This window comes from Cibotium barometz, chromosome 2, assembly GCF_041138505.1.
Source record: "Cibotium barometz isolate CiBa-2024 chromosome 2, ASM4113850v1, whole genome shotgun sequence".
In the NCBI taxonomy this organism is placed as follows: Eukaryota; Viridiplantae; Streptophyta; class Polypodiopsida; order Cyatheales; family Cibotiaceae; genus Cibotium; species Cibotium barometz.
The window spans coordinates 64,042,538-64,058,478 of record NC_141047.1 but is presented as its reverse complement, the minus strand read 5'-3'; the positions used below and the strand labels follow the sequence as shown (position 1 = coordinate 64,058,478).

Sequence of the window (15,941 nt, the reverse complement as noted above, 5' to 3'; positions counted from 1 at the left end):
AATTGGCAAAATTGGGTGACATTGGTCACAATCAGGATCAATTTGCAGGAAATTGGTCACAATCAAGTTCAATTTGCAGGAAATTGGATGTCAAAATTTGGGGCTTTTGATGTAATTGTGCAATTAAGCACTCATACATGCTGTATGATGTGAAAAATCGCACATTTGGGCAAAATTGCAGCAAATTGCAGTGCAAATCAAGGGGCTTTTGTGCCGATTTGGTTGATTTGCATGCAGGCAATCGCATTTGATGCTGTGGAAAATGTGCTGATGCCTTACAAGCACTCAATGTGCCTGTAAATCAAGGGGCTTTCATGTATTTGATGTATATGTGGCCAGGGGGAAGCATCGTGAACACTCTGGATGCCTTCATGTGCGCCAATGTACCATGCATGATCAGAAATTGATCTCAAATCAAGGGGCTTTTCAAGTTCGTATGCTTGTTGAGCTTGGCAAAGCAGCAGGCAAGACATTTATGCCTTGAATCCTCAAAAATCAGCTTGCAGTCAAGGGGCTTTTGCCCAATTTCTGTTCGGAACTGTTGTATGCAGTGTACAGGGCTGTAAAAGTCTGATTTTCACTCATTTGGACAGCCAGGAGAGCATTTATTGCTATTGTACCTGCTGGTACAGATTTGGCACAGCTTTGTGCATGTTTTGGCATGGCTGTACACTGTTTTGAGTGACCAAAAGATTCAATTTCAGCTGCTGAAATTGCCGGTACAGGTTTGGTACATCATTGGTGAGCACTTGGTACTGCTGTACAGTACTTTGGAAGGGCAAAAGAGCACATTTAAGGTGCTGTCCAAAATCTGCAGCAACCAGATTTTGGTGTTTTCATCACATAAAGTGGGAGAAAAGTTGCATTTGTGCTTCCGCAGTGGGAGATAAAGCTTGGGAGAACATTTGTGAGCACTTTGTGTGCTTTGGGTGCAGTGTTTGCACATCTTGGGTGCAGTGTTTGCACATTTGCAGGGAGTCAGGCATTAAAGGTTGCATATTGCTATGGCAACCACAGGTGAGAGCTCTTCATTGCTTCACATCAAGAAGCTTGAAGGCTCGCAGAATTATAATATTTGGCAAACCCAGTGCTACAATGTGTTGCTCCAGAAAAAGCAGCACAAGCCTATCAAAGAAAGGGGTGTAATGCCCGCTTCTCTTACTGCTGAAGAGTGGGAAGATATGGATGAGCTGGCAAGATCTACTATCATGTTGTCTGTGTCAGACTCATTACTTTTCAGCATTCGTGAAGAGAAGACAGCTTGGGGAATGTGGCAGAGATTGCAGGACTTGTATGCCCAACAAAGTGCCTCAAGCAAAGTGTATTGGTTGAAGAAACTCATAGGTCTTCAGATGAAGGAAGGGGCGTCTATGACAGCCCATTTAAATGAGTTTAATGGCATTGTCAGCCAGGTCATTAATCAAAAGTTGGCAATGGACGATGAGTTCAAAGCCACCTTTTTGTTATGCACTTTGCCAGAGAGTTGGGACACATTCAGGACAGCCACTAGCAATTCGAATGCTATGCTGTCATATGCAGATGTTGAGGGTGCTCTTCTTCAAGAAGAGATGAACAGGAAAAACAACTCTGTTGGAAAGTCCAATGCAATGAATGCACGTGGGAGATCCCAGCAAAGGGGGAAAAGCCAAGAACGGGGAAGGAGCAAGTCTCGCTCCAAAAAGGATTTGGAATGCCATTATTGTGGCAAGAAGGGACACATCAAAAAGCAATGCTACAAATGGAAAAATGATCAAAAAGAAAAGGGAAAAGGCAAAGACAAAGAGAAGGATGAAGCCAAAGATGTAAAGCCAAAGGGCAAAAGTGGAGTCAAGATCGAAGAAATCAATGTGTCACATGCAGGTGGCAGTGAGGATGAGGTCCTCTTTACGTCTTCACTTGATGCCCATTCACTTCTTACAGGTGGTCATGGTATGCACTCATGGATCATTGATTCAGGTGCCTCCTTTCATGTCACAGGTTGCAGAGACTTGTTTGTCAGGTATACTGCTGGCAATGAAGGAGTGGTTTATTTGGGTGATAACCATGCATGCAAGATTCTTGGTAGAGGTGATGTGAGGCTTGTATTTTCAGATGGCTCACAGCTTATGCTCCATGATGTCAGGCATGTGCCTGAGATCAAGAAGAATCTACTTTCTACTGGACAGCTTGATGATGCTGATTATGTTACCACATTTGGTAGTGGAAAGTGGAAGATTAGTAAGGGCTCACTGGTTGTTGCCAGAGGCTCTAAGGTGGACACTCTTTACTTTATGCATGCAGGTGTTTGTCACCATGCTAATGTAAATGCAACCGAGCTGCCGGAAATTTCTATGTGGCATAGCCGGTTGGGACACATGAGTGTCAAGGGAATGGAGCAATTGTCTCGTTTGGGTTACTTGCCTTCTCTAAAGTTTTCAAGTTTTCAGTTTTGTGAGCATTGTATATATGGTAGGCAACTACAGTGCCCCCACAAGAAAGCTCTTGGACAGAAAGATGCTCAGTTAGAGCTTGTGCATACAGATGTATGTGAGATGCCTCAGCTTTCTTTGGGAGGGGCAAAATACTTTGTGTCTTTTATAGATGATGCCACACGCAAGGTGTGGGTTTATCCTCTTCGTTTGAAGAGTGATACATTCTCAGTGTTTCAGAAGTTTGTTGCTCTTGTTGAGAATCAAACTGGCAAAACACTGAAGGCTTTGCGTTCCGACAATGGTGGAGAGTATACGTCCAAACAGTTTCAGGACTTTTGTGATGCTAAAGGCATCAAGAGGGAGCTCTCTACTCCTTATGATCCTCCACAAAACGGGACAGCAGAGAGGATGAACAGGACCATACAGGAGAAGGTCCGTTCTATGTTGTCACATGCTGCATTACCTCATGGTTTTTGGGCTGAAGCTGTTATGACAGCCGTTCACCTTATAAACAGGTCACCTAACACGAGGCTTGGTGGGAAAGTGCCAGAAGAAGTATGGACAGGGAAGCCTCCGTCATACAAGCACTTGAGAGTGTTTGGTTGCGTTGCGTACGTGCACATACGCAGGGAAATGCGCACCAAACTTGATCCTAAGTCTCACAAATGCATATTCCTAGGATATGGTGACAAAGGTGAAATGGGGTACATTTTTCTTTGGGCCCGCTCGCTGAAGCTCCCCGCCTCACCCTGCTCTGCGCACCCTCGCTCCCCCCCCCTCCTCGCGCCTGTTTTCCTTCCGCCCCCCGCTTGCTTCCCTCTGCTCGCCGCTGCGCCCCCCCTCTCCTTCCTCGCTGCTGCGCCGCCCCCCCCTCCTTCCTCGCCGCTGCGCCCCCCTCTTCGCCATTTCGCCACCCCCCCCCCCCGCTGCCGCCTGTTCGCCATCACCCCCCCGCTGCCGCCTGTTCCCCCCCGCTGCCGCCTGTTCGCCATCCCCCCCCCGCTGCCGCCTGGTCGCCCCCCCGCCTCTTCGCCTGCTCTCGCCGCCTCCATTCAGCAGCGCCCCGCCTCCCTCCTTCTCGCGTTGTCGCCGCCCCCCCCCCCCCCCCCCCCCCTCTGGGCCTCTCCTCTTTTCGCCGCCCCCCCCTTCCCTCCTTTGTCGTGCTGCTTTTCACCCCTTGGGGGTTTTGGTTTTTTTTTTCCTCTTCGTCTTCCGTCCTTCCGCCTCTTGGTGTGCAGCCCGCTTCTTGCAGGTTTTCCGCCTTCGCCTCGCCTTCGCTTGAGCTTCAGACTCTGATGGAGACTCCTCCCGCCTCGTCTCAGAGGGACTCTTCCGCAGCCCCCTCGCCCGCCACCGAGGTCCTCCCCATCAGGCTTTCTCTTTCGCCGGAAGAGGAAGCGAGCCTCACCGCAGAGGTGGAACGCCTTCAGGCTCACTCCACCATCTGCCGTATAGTCGGCACTCGCCCCAGCAGAGGGGAGATCAGGGATCTACTTCAGGCTCGCCTTCTTGCAGATGTGGGCAAGATCCTTGATGTACAGCTCTTGGGCCGGGGACATTATCAGATCGAGTTCGAGGCCGCCCAGAGCGTTGCCAAGGTCCTTGCCATGAGTCCTCTGGATATCAGGGGTGCTCGGGCTTTCTTCAGGCCTTGGCAGCATGGATTTGACCCAGCTGCGGCGGAGCAGGGAGAGCGCCTCTTCCATATTACAGTTTGTTTCCCTGGTCTCCGCCGGGAGTATCTTCCGCTCCTCTCCAGGCTCGGAGCACTGGTGGGCTCGGTTCTTGAGACGGGCCCCTCAGCAGCTTCAGTGGTGGCCAGAGCAGCTGGGCTACTTTCGGTCAGAGTGTTAGTATCTGACATCTCCTCCCTTCCTAAGGTCATTCAGCTACCTAGGATAGGGGGGGGGTGGATAGATCAGAGAGTGGAGTTCTCGGGGCTCCCGAACCAGTGCTTCATTTGCAGGCAGGTCGGTCATTTGGCCAAGGCCTGCCCTCGCAGGAGACCTCGGCCCTCACCACAGCAGCAGGCCACGGATGGCCCGCCCACAGATTCGGCTCGGCAGGCTGCCTCAGGGACACCTGCTCAGGCCACAGAGACCTCGGAGTGGCAGCCTGGACAGGGGCGCCGTCGAGGGAGACAGCCACAGCAGCACGCCCAGGTACCGCTGCAGCAGCAGCCACAGTCTCAGCCTCACTGGGTTCCCGTGAGGAACAGATTTGCTCCCCTTCAGGAGGAGACCCCTGCAGCGACCGAGGACCAGGAGATGCCAGCTCCCCCTCCTTCACCTCCCCCACACCCATCCCCTCCCACCGCCTCGCTTCCACCATCGCCTCCTCCCGCCCCCGCTCCGGTCTCGGCAGCGGCTCCCTCTCCTCCTCCCTCGCCTCCCCCTCCTCCCCCTCCGCCCGCCTCGCCTTCCCGGGAGGTCCTGGCAGCTCCCTGGCGCTCACCTGCAGTCCGGAGGGCGCTGAGCACTGACCTCGCTCGAGCATCACAGAGGAGACCTATGCCGATTAGGGCCTCACGGATTTCATCTATTCGTAGTCGGCTGAGTCGCCTCGGCATTCGACAGCGCTCGGCGGCGTTTGATTATACCTTCACACGGCTTTTTGGAGCAGAGGGCCCCCATGAGCCAGCACCCATCCGAGTGCATGTAGTGATACCTCCGGCCCGCGGGGAGGAGGCACTAGACTCAGCAGTGGCCTTCTCGTTCCCTCTATGTGGACCTTGTGACCGGGAGTGGACTCTAGAGCTCGCTCTCAGCACGTTGAAGACTCAGGCAGTTGAGTTTTCTCATCACATGAGCGATTTGGAGGTTACAGATGTGCTAGGCCGACTTTGGGAGTTGGCTCATTTTGTCTTGGATCCCGGGGGTGTGGATACATCCGGGATTCGGCGTTTGGTCGTGCGCATAGTTGCAGATTTGGCGCGCGACCCAGGATATGTGAGCATTCACGAGGTTACTATGTCAGAGCAGGAGGCAGTCGCCATGGGTCACAGCCACTGGCGCCTGATCCGGGCTTCTTGCAGTACACCGGGTGGGCAGACTCGCAGCCGTTCGGATGGGGACTACTCTCCATCCAAGCCGCTTGCGAAGGCCCGCCGTACGGCTGAGACAGCATCCACCTCAGTAGGACATCCATGAGGATCATCTCATGGAATGTACAGGGCCTTGGCGGAGCACACTTTATACGCTATCGAGGCTGCTTGAGGCAGGAGCTACAGAGATGTCTGGTTGGTGGCAGCATTGACATTCTGATGATGCAGGAGCACCACTTGGGTGAGAGCAGGATCCGGAGATATGGTTCGGTGATGCCTGGTAGATGGGACACTTTCTGGTCTGCAGGGTTTGGTCCGTTGGGTGGACAGGGAGGAGTATGCATGGTTATTGCAGATGCATGGCGGCAGGCCATTGTGGACCGAGGGATCATTGTGCCTGGTAGAGCACAGTATGTCATTCTGAGGATGCATGATGAGCTATTGGGTGTGCTCAACATCTATGCGCCCAATCATGCTAGTGCCAGAGCAGAGTTCTGGACTCAGGTTACAGATGCATTGCCAGAGGCCGCACATTGGTGTGTTGGGGGAGACTTCAACATGCTTGAGGACCCGGCAGATAGGGTGGGAGGCAGTCATGTTACAGTGCACGGCACGGAGCTTGCAGCTTGGGACCGGTTTTGTATGACACTGAGGATCACTGATGCATGGCAGCATGGGGCTTTCTCCCGGTCTCAGGACAGTCTTAGTTTCTCTCGGTCGGATCGCCGGCAGGGAGGGACTAATCTATCTCGGATTGATCGCTTTTATGTGGGCGATTGGTTGGGGGAGCGAGGGGGCTCCGTCGGCATTCTTGCTGGCACCTCATTTTCAGATCATGCGCCAGTTATACTGACTTTGGAGGAGGGGACACGGGAGCCCAGCTTGCAGTTGAGGATCCCAGAGAGGGTACTTGCAGACCCCAGTCTCGCTGAGGACATTGAGAGGATCTGGCATGATAGTCAGTGCTCTGACCAGGATGCAGCGGGCCAGTGTGCCCAGGGACTCATTGATCTTAGCTCTTTTCTACACGCTGCAGCTTTGACACGACTGGGAGAGATTCGCGAGCGGGAGCAACGGCTGAGACGCAGCCTTGCTTCGCTACAGCGCCTTCAGGAGCAGCAGCCTGCATGTGAGTGGGTGGCGTCCCAGCTGAGCCAGGCACGCCAGGAGGTTAGAGAGGCAGAGGAGCAGAGACATGAGTTTTACTATCGTCGTCAGGCCTCTCAGTGGACGCAGCTTGGTGATAGAGTGACTGGGGAGTTTTTTGAGATCACTGGACCCCGTCATGCGCGAGCAGGGGTTCGCCAGCTTGCTAGACCGGATGGATCGATAGCTACTGAGCTCGGGGAGATCAGAGCCATTGCCACTGCTTTTTATCGTGACTTGCTTTCAGCGGAGCCAGCCACTGAGGATCGAGATGTATGCAGACAGACTGTGTGGGCCCATGTGCAGAGGAGGGTCACAGACCATATGCGCACAGTTCTAGGTGCGCCTCTGTCAGAGATTGAGCTTGCCGAGGCCTTGAGGGTCCTGCCGCGACATAGTTGCCCAAGGGAGGACGGACTGACGCCGGCCTTTTTTATGCGCTATTGGGACCTTTTGGGGCCAGGCCTCCGCAGGGGCTTTCAGCATGTTTTGGACACTGGGGTGATGCCGCAGAGCTTTTCAGAGGGCTTGATCTATCTTATCCCCAAGGGGGAGGGAGTATCGGATGACATTCGGCATTGGAGGCCTATTACGATCCTCAATACTGTATACAAGGTCTTGGCAAAGGCCTTGAGTTTGAGGATCCAGCCCTTCCTGGGGGAGTTGATTCATGCTACTCAGACAGGATTTGTCAAGGAGCGCAGTATCCTTGACAACATCTTTACTTTCTGGGAGGCGACGGCCCGAGCTAGGTTTCTTGGCGAGGACTTGGTCGTGTTGCTTCTCGATTTTGAGAAGGCATACGATAGAGTTGATTGGGGATTCTTAGAGGGCACTATGCTACGCCTGGGCTTTGAGCCAGGATGGATCAGAGGGGTGGCAGCTTTGTATTCCACAGCTCGCAGCCAGGTGCTGATTGCAGGAGGTCGGGGGCCGAGTTTTGAGCTGACCAGATCAGTCCGTCAGGGGTGTCCTCTCGCCCCTTTCCTTTTTCTCTTCTTTGCGGAGGCTATGAGTATGTATTTGACGGCAGAGGAGGTTGGTTTGAGAGGACTTCAGCTCCCAGTCCGGGGGGAGGATTTGCTTGATGCTGAGTTTGCAGACGACACGGGCTTATTTTTGCATGGCCAAGAGGCCAATCTTATTCGGGCAGAGCAGTCGCTCCAGGTTTTTAGTGCAGCTTCGGGAGCATTGATCAATTGGCGCAAGACAGTGGCCTTTTGGATCAGTAGTGCTCCCACTCCGGCATGGAGTCCGGACCCCGGTTTTAGATGGATTCCTCCCGGCACAGCAGTGCGGTATTTGGGATGCCAGATTGGCCTCGATTTGTCACCTGAGCAGCAGATTGCCCCGCTTCTTCTGAGCATTCGGAAGAAGCTATTGTATTGGAGTACAGCTCGACTATCCTTGGCTGGGAGGGTGGTGGTGGCAAATCAGGTGCTGTTAGCGACTATGTGGTACATTACGTCTTGCTGGATTTTTTCGAGCTCTTGCATCAGCCAGGTACAGAGGCTGATCAGGAACTTTCTGTGGTCTGGGCGGGACGGTCAGCCAGCTCGGGCAAAGGTTGCATGGGCAGTTATTACACTCCCGCTGGCTCAGGGCGGTTTGGGCATTATAGATCCAGTCGATCAGAGTAGAGCCTTATTGGGGAAGCTTATTGTTCGGGGGTTGCTTCCAAGCGCTGAGCCTTGGAAAGAGCTCCTCTTGCAGCGATTGCAGGCCCGGGCGCCTCTTGCAGGGGGTACTTGGGCACCAGAGATTCGCTGGATATTCATAGAGATGAGGAGGACAGGCCTCAGTAGAGGATGGGAGGACAGATTTGCTTTGAGTATCCTGAGAGCTTGGGAGCTGCTGAGACCGGGGCTCTCTCAGCGGCCTCCGTCTTGTGTTGAGGAGCGGGCCAGGCAGCCGCTCATCTGGAGCCCAGCGATTCGTACAGAGCAGGGTCATATGCTGGGTTCTCGGCCTCGTCTAGCCTGGGGACCTTTAGCGGCAGGCCCAGCTCGTAGTTTTGGAGACTGGCAGGCTTTCTGCAGTCTACCAGAGGAGACCCAGGTGGAGAGGCTGAGTCACTTCAGAGGGGGGTTGATTATGAGGGATGATATTCAGGAGGCACTTTCAGAGGAGTGGTTCACACCTCTCGAGCCAGTGGCCCCACGGTGGATGGGTGCCTTCACACAGTTGGAGATCCTGATTGCTGTCAGAGCTAGCACTGAGGATGGCAGATGCCTCTATTATGAGATTCAGGATGAGGGCCGACTCCAGAGAGTGGAGGTGGAGTCGCCTTTGGTTGCAGAGTGCACCTTTCAGAGGATTCGGGTAGTGGCTGCCGCTTCTCGGAAGTGGCATATTGACCCCGACCCTGCTGACGTGCTCCCGGATTGGCGTATATGGGCATATGCAGCGCGCCCCTTGGCCCGGCTACAGTGGGACCCCGGAGAGTACGAGTGGCATGATCCTTATGCATCCCTTGAGGCCACAGAGATCACATTTTTCCAGTATACTGTTCGGCTGGGACGGCATATTTTGACGGCGAGGAGGACGGTTTCTCCAGCGGCAGCGGGGCATTGGCGATTGCAGGGACTATCACAGGAGTTCCTGGAGGATTTCTGGGCTCGACTCTGGGCTAGTCGACAGGCCCGCAGGATCTCGGCTTTTCAGTGGCTGGTCGCCCACAGGGGCTCAGCAGTTGGCACTTGGCTTGTTTATAGCGGTCTTCCGGCGGCCTGCGTCCGATGCGGCCACCCTATGGAGACACAGAGACATTGCCTTTGGGACTGCCCTCAGGCACAGCAGATTTGGCTGCGGATGCTGCGTATTCTAGCCCCCCTCTCTCCAGAGGGTATGTTTACGTGGGGTGCCGCTGCTTGGTCGACTTCGTCAGGGCCTGCTATGGGCTATGAGATGGAGCAGGGCAGTCAGGCCATCAGATTTATTAGGGGCCAGCCTCGCCTGGTTTCGGCACCGGATTTCTCGTCCGACAGCTGGACACAGGAGAGGGATTTACGATGGGAGCTCCTCAGCAGCCTCACCATCTGGTTCACCTGGAGGGCCCGGTGCTTCACGGCCTTTGAGGGGAGATTAGAGCCACCAGCAGAGACTGTTCGGGGGATTTGGCAGGAGTTGATCCACACCCTGCGAGGACAGTACGACCGCATCCGGGGAGACTCGGATGAGGCGATTTTACGGCGCCAGGCCTTTCATACCACTTGGCGCTGCGGCCCGTTCTACACCCTACACACGGGATCCCCCCGTTGGCACTACAGGCCACCTGTTTGGCTCTTCCCCCCCCCCATTGTATGATTTAGCCGCTCAGTCCTTTAGACTGATGCTTGTATTTTGCAGCACCTAGGGAGAGTCTCCCGGGCTGCCATGATGTATTCACTGCTCTTCTCTCTGTTAGGAGCAGGAGAGATCTCTTTTGTAGCCCTACGGGCGTTTTTTTTACATAACTAATGAAAGGATCTTTTCTCGGAGAAAAAAAAAAAAAAAAAGGTGAAATGGGGTATAGACTTTGGGATCCCATGAATAGAAAGATCATACGCAGCAATGATGTCATTTTTGATGAAACATGCATGTATAAGGAGCCTGCAAGGCAACAGGAGCCTGGCAGAGTCATCTTTGATGATGATGGACATCATGGACAACAACAAAGGGCTGTAAATCAGCCATTACAGCAGGAAAACCAGCCCTTAAATGGTGCTGAAAATGGTCCAAATGGACAGCCAGAGATGGCAGAAGATATCCCTATGGATATACCACAGTTGGAGGAGATACCGGGCATGATATTTCAGCCTTATGGCATGGAACAGGAGCCACCAATGGGTGATATGCAGGCTGGACAGCAACCTGCAAATGATGGTCATTGGGTACGGAGGTCCACTAGACCCTCCAGAGCCCCTGACAGGTTTGTTCCAGGGGTTGACTACTTGATGCTCACTGACTGTGGGGAGCCCTCATGTTACAAAGAGGCTTTACAGAGGGCAGACAAGGCTCTTTGGGAGCGTGCCATGAAGTCAGAGATGGATTCTCTGCATAAAAATGAAACATGGAAGTTGGTGCATTTGCCTACAGGCAAGAAAGTTTTGCCATGCAAGTGGGTATACAGGCTCAAAGTTGCACCAGATGCAAAGCCAAGATACAAAGCCAGGTTAGTGGCTAAGGGCTTCAAGCAGGAATATGGTGTGGACTTTGATGAGATCTTCTCTCCAGTGGTCAAAATGACCACACTTAGAGCTGTATTAGCTTTGGTTGCACATGATGATCTGGACTTGATTCAGATGGATGTGAAGACTGCTTTTCTTCACGGTGATCTCCATGAGGAGATATATATGCAGCAGCCAGAGGGTTATGCAGTGAGTGGAAAGGAGAAGCTTGTATGCAAGCTGAAAAAGAGTCTTTATGGGCTCAAACAGGCACCAAGAGAATGGTATCATAAATTTGATACATTCATGAAATCTCAGAAATTCAGAAGAAGTGACATAGATCACTGCTTGTACACCAAGAAAGCTTTGGATGGCAGTCTATTGATTCTCATTTTGTATGTTGATGATATGTTGATTGCCGGGAAATCTCGTAAGGAGATGGATGCCTTGAAGCAGAGGCTGCATCAAACCTTTGATATGAAGGATTTGGGTGATGCAAATCACATCTTGGGTATGCGGATACTTCGGGACAGAAATCAGCATGTGTTGTATTTGTCTCAGAAGGAATACATTGGCAAAGTCTTGCAGAGGTTCAATATGGACGGGGGGAAGAAAGCTAGTACTCCTTTGCCTCCATATGTGAAACTCAGTGCTATGGACAGCCCACAGTCAGATAGAGACAGGGCTGATATGGCCAAGATTCCGTATGCTTCAGCTTGTGGCAGTCTCATGTATGCCATGGTTGCTACTAGGCCGGACATTGCATTTGCAGTGGGAGTGGTTTCTAGATACATGGCCAACCCTGGCAAGAAGCATTGGGAAGCAGTGAAAGGTGTCATGAGATACCTGAAGGGCACACAGGATTTGTGCATTTGCTTTGGCAAACAGGATGCATTAGTGCATGGTTACACGGATTCGGATTATGCCGGTCATCCAGATAACCGAAAGTCTACTACCGGTTATGTGTTTACATTCACAGGAGGTGCTGTGTCATGGATATCCAGGATGCAGAAGTGCACTGCCTTATCTACTACAGAGGCCGAGTATATTGCAGCCACAGAGGCTTGCAAGGAGGCATTATGGCTATCTCGGTTAGTGGTTGATTTGGGCTATACAGGGGATATTCCATTGTTGCATTGTGACAGTCAGAGTGCCATTCAGTTGGCAAAGAACCCTGTTTTTCATGCAAAGACGAAGCATGTGGATGTGAAGTATCACTTCATCAGAGAGGTGATAGAGAACAAGCAAATTCAGCTTGTTAAGATTCATACGGATGACAACCCGGCTGATCTGTTGACGAAGAGTTTGCCTCCGGAGCGGTTTGCTCATTGCAGACACTTGATGGGCATTGGATGAGGCCAGTTTCAGCCTTGATATGGTCTTGTATATTATCATGTACATGCTGATTTTTTCTTTTCCTTTACTTAAGGGCACTTTGCCTTTAAGTGGGAGGTTGTTGGGGTAAAGGCGTTATGCCCACCCTTATAGTGTGTACAAGCCCATAAGTTATAGTACATAGTACACTTAGTACTTTTAATGTACTAAGTGCACTATGTGTACTAGTGCAATATACATGTGTGATAGGGGAGTCACACAGTCATGAGTTGACTTATCCCCACAACGGGAAGATATGGATGAGCTGGCAAGATCTACTATCATGTTGTCTGTGTCAGACTCATTACTTTTCAGCATTCGTGAAGAGAAGACAGCTTGGGGAATGTGGCAGAGATTGCAGGACTTGTATGCCCAACACGAGCCTACAGTATCCTCTCTAAATTTTGCCAATCACTGTGTCCTAAGTCTGGTCTCCAAAAATCTATCCCATAAGAATACTCGGGGAGTGACCAAGGTATCAAAGAGCCACACCTTTGTGCTTGGTTCCTGGAAGTGGGCCTGGAAACACTGCCTCTCGAACCTAGCCAAACATGCCCTCGCGCCATCCGTGTCTTTGTTGTTGGCCTCATTGTGAAGATCAATCCTGAGAAAGTAATGCCCAGATATTGGTATGATTAGACTCTCCACCACTCCGCAACCATATGTAAACCGATTTCTCTTTGTTGTTGCCCTAGATGTGTTGAAAATCACTTCGGTTTTTCCAAGGTTCACCTTGAGGTTATACTCCTCACAAAAAGCCCCCAAAGCATCCAAATGCCTCTACAGTCCCTCCTTTGAATCTGAAAATAGGACAATTTCATCGGCATAGAGGAGTGTATCAACCAGTGTAGATCTACTTCCAATCTGTCAATGAAGTTCTCAATCTCATCAACATACAGTCCAAAGAGAGTGGGAGATACTGGGCATCCTTGTTTCACCCCAATAGTACTCCTGATCTCCTCTAACATACCTCCGACTGCCCGTACTCTCCATGTCACCGACTCATATAGTGTTAGTACTCACCATATCATATCCGCTGAGATCTCAAGCTCCTCGAGTCTCCTGAAAAGATAAGCCCATGGGACACTATCAAAAGCTTTGCGAAAATCCACAAAGCAACAGTACACCTGTGTTCCCTTATTCTGGTGTCAGTGCGGCTAGCCTACTTGCTCCTTGCAGTCCCATTACAGGTTTTGGTGTACCATTGTGCCTTGATATCAAGGTGCCCAATATTTCGGAAAGTATGTATCCAGGTTGTATAACTGGATTGACATTAGTTATAGTCTTGAATCAGGTGGCATTCTATGCTCCTTGTATTGAAGCTTGCATAATTGCAAAGGCACTATGTTTTCAGGGAGTGGTGGTAAACGAGGCGAGGCTTAATAATTCTCTATGAATTGGAACCTTGAATAGGTAGCTTCCTCAATAATGGCCCTCGAAGTGAAGATGTGATCTAAGGTGGAGAAGGACTACTACACACTGGGAGGACTACTACACACTGGGAGGTGATGTTTGGTCGTTTTGTTGGAAAGATATTTGGCTGCCCATACAGCATGCACCTTATTCAATACTGGTCCTTCTCCACTGAGAAGGTGGAGAAGGACTACTACACACTGGGAGGTGATGTTTGGTCGTTTTGTTGGAAAGATATTTGGCTGCCCATACAGCATGCACCTTATTCAATACTGGAAGAAAGTATTATAGCATGTGACATGGAATGGCTGTGTGACATGGTGCAAGGGAATTCACTGAGGGCTGAAAGCATACATTGGACTACGGCTATTGCCCACCCGTTGGCTTTCACACAGCCAAGAAAAGCTTTCTTCTTGGCAAAAAAGGGCATGATTGAGATCCATGACGTGGTGGACCAGGCTGGAAACATTAAGTCCTTCCCTATGGCTCGACGTGCCTTGGGATTGGGTATGCATTATAGACCTTTGTGGCGTGAGATATGTGAGTTGTTGTCCCCCCTTTGCACCAATACCACCGCTTCAAGTGCATGACCGCCTAGCTAACTGGAAAGTCTTGGGAGTGCCCTTGGATGCCATCTCGGCTAAGAATTTATATGTGAGGCTGCAACCACCGCCATGGATTACGCTTGTATGTAATGATATGTGGCACTTACAAAAACCATTACTATGGTGGAGGAAATGTTTGAGAGGGATCTGGAAGAGCGTCTTGCAATTGAAAGAACACATGTTCCTCTGGAAATGTATGCTTGGAATTCTCCAAGTGGGTGTGCTCCTGCACTTGCGGCGTATCTGTGTCTCCCCATGCCGCCACTGTGGTGCGTAGACTGAGACGGTGTCGCACCTTCTTTGAACCTATCCACCTTTCAGACTGCTCCTAGACAGGGTTTCAACTTGCTTGCGCATTAGATTTCCCGCACACTTTTTTGGGAAACAGTTTTGGATATTTGGAGTGCTAACAATTGCACTCCGGCCTTATGTTGCATTCTTCTCCTGGGTATGGTTCTGGGCTATGTGGACAATTTGGAGCAGCCGGAACCGATTCATGTTCGGACAGCATATGTCAGACACCTCCTCCTTCACGCTCTCCTTGCGAGACAAACACTACACTGTTGTTATGCGAGCCAGGATGTTGATTTGCAGACTTTCTCCCTTTTCTTTGACTGTTTTTGAGGAACTTTAGTATGGGCCCTTTTGGGACACGCCATTGTAAAGTGCATATTCCTTCGTGGGTTTTCACCTCATACTGAGGTTTCCCACTAGTAATATATCATTACTAAAGGAGAAGGAATTCTTGAACCCCACCTGTCCCTTGGCTAATCACCTTCTTCGAGTACTCAGCCCAACTAGGCTGGCAAATCCTTCTGCAGCAGCAGATCAACGGCTCCCCCACCGCCACCACTCACTGGCAGGCTCAAGGGATCCCGATCTCCTTCCTCGAGGATTTCTGGCAAAGCTTCCGCCCCCAGCAAGGTTTCCTATTTCTTGTGGTTACTAGCTCACTGGAGCCTGGCGGTTTTTGCGGGCACATGGCTCGCGATCTCGGCACAGGAAGCAGTGTGTCGCAGATGCGATGCCCCATCACAGCGGCATTGTCTTTGGGATTGCCCGAAGGCCTGCAAATGCGAGGGCCCATGACAACGGCATTGCCTTCGGGATTGCCCAACAGGTCTGGCGGCACATTCTCTGTCTTTTTACTTCCCACCGTCACCTGGGGGCGATTGCCTATCCGGTGGAGGCCGGCCCAGCACTATTCTATGAGGACAACGGTGGAGGCCTAGCCCTTAAGCTCTCGCATCACCGCATTGGGGACGCCTACAATGCCTAACAGGGGACTCCGGTTAGGGATGCCTACAGTGCCTAACAGGCCTAGCCCTTAGCTCTCGCATCACCGCATTGGGGACGCCTACAATGCCTAACATCAGCGCATGCAGACATGGAGGGCTGCTTTCTGCTGCACCTAGAGCACCGGTCCCGTGTTCTCCAGAGAGGAGGGCATGGTCACATGGCATTACAGGCCACCGGTTTGTTTGCCCCCCTCCCCCCCCCCCCCCCCCCCAAACCCGTATGATGTAGCCTCCCTGGAGAGTGGCCAGCCATGGAGGGAGCCTCCCCTTCATTTCTTCAGTTTTTTCACTGTTTTGGACAGAGTTGTATTACGCCTCTTGGCGGACTTTCTTTTAACTAATGGAAGGCTCTATTGGGGACATCTCTCCTACTCCTTCCCTCTCCCTCTCGTGCACCTCACTCCTCTCCCCCCTCCTTCCTTCAACAAAACCCATCTTCCCTTATCTTCTTGCAATATTCTTGGCTTTTCTCTAGAAGATGGAACCCTATCTTAATATACCTC

The 15,941-nt window shown here is 51.5% G+C and overlaps 1 protein-coding gene across 4 annotated transcripts in view; it reads right to left on the bottom strand.

Moving 5' to 3' along the window:
- Nucleotides 1-15,941, bottom strand: part of LOC147641351 (zinc transporter) — a 101,598-nt gene that overhangs the window by 53,043 nt on the left and 32,614 nt on the right. The gene's annotated exons all lie outside the window — the stretch shown is intronic.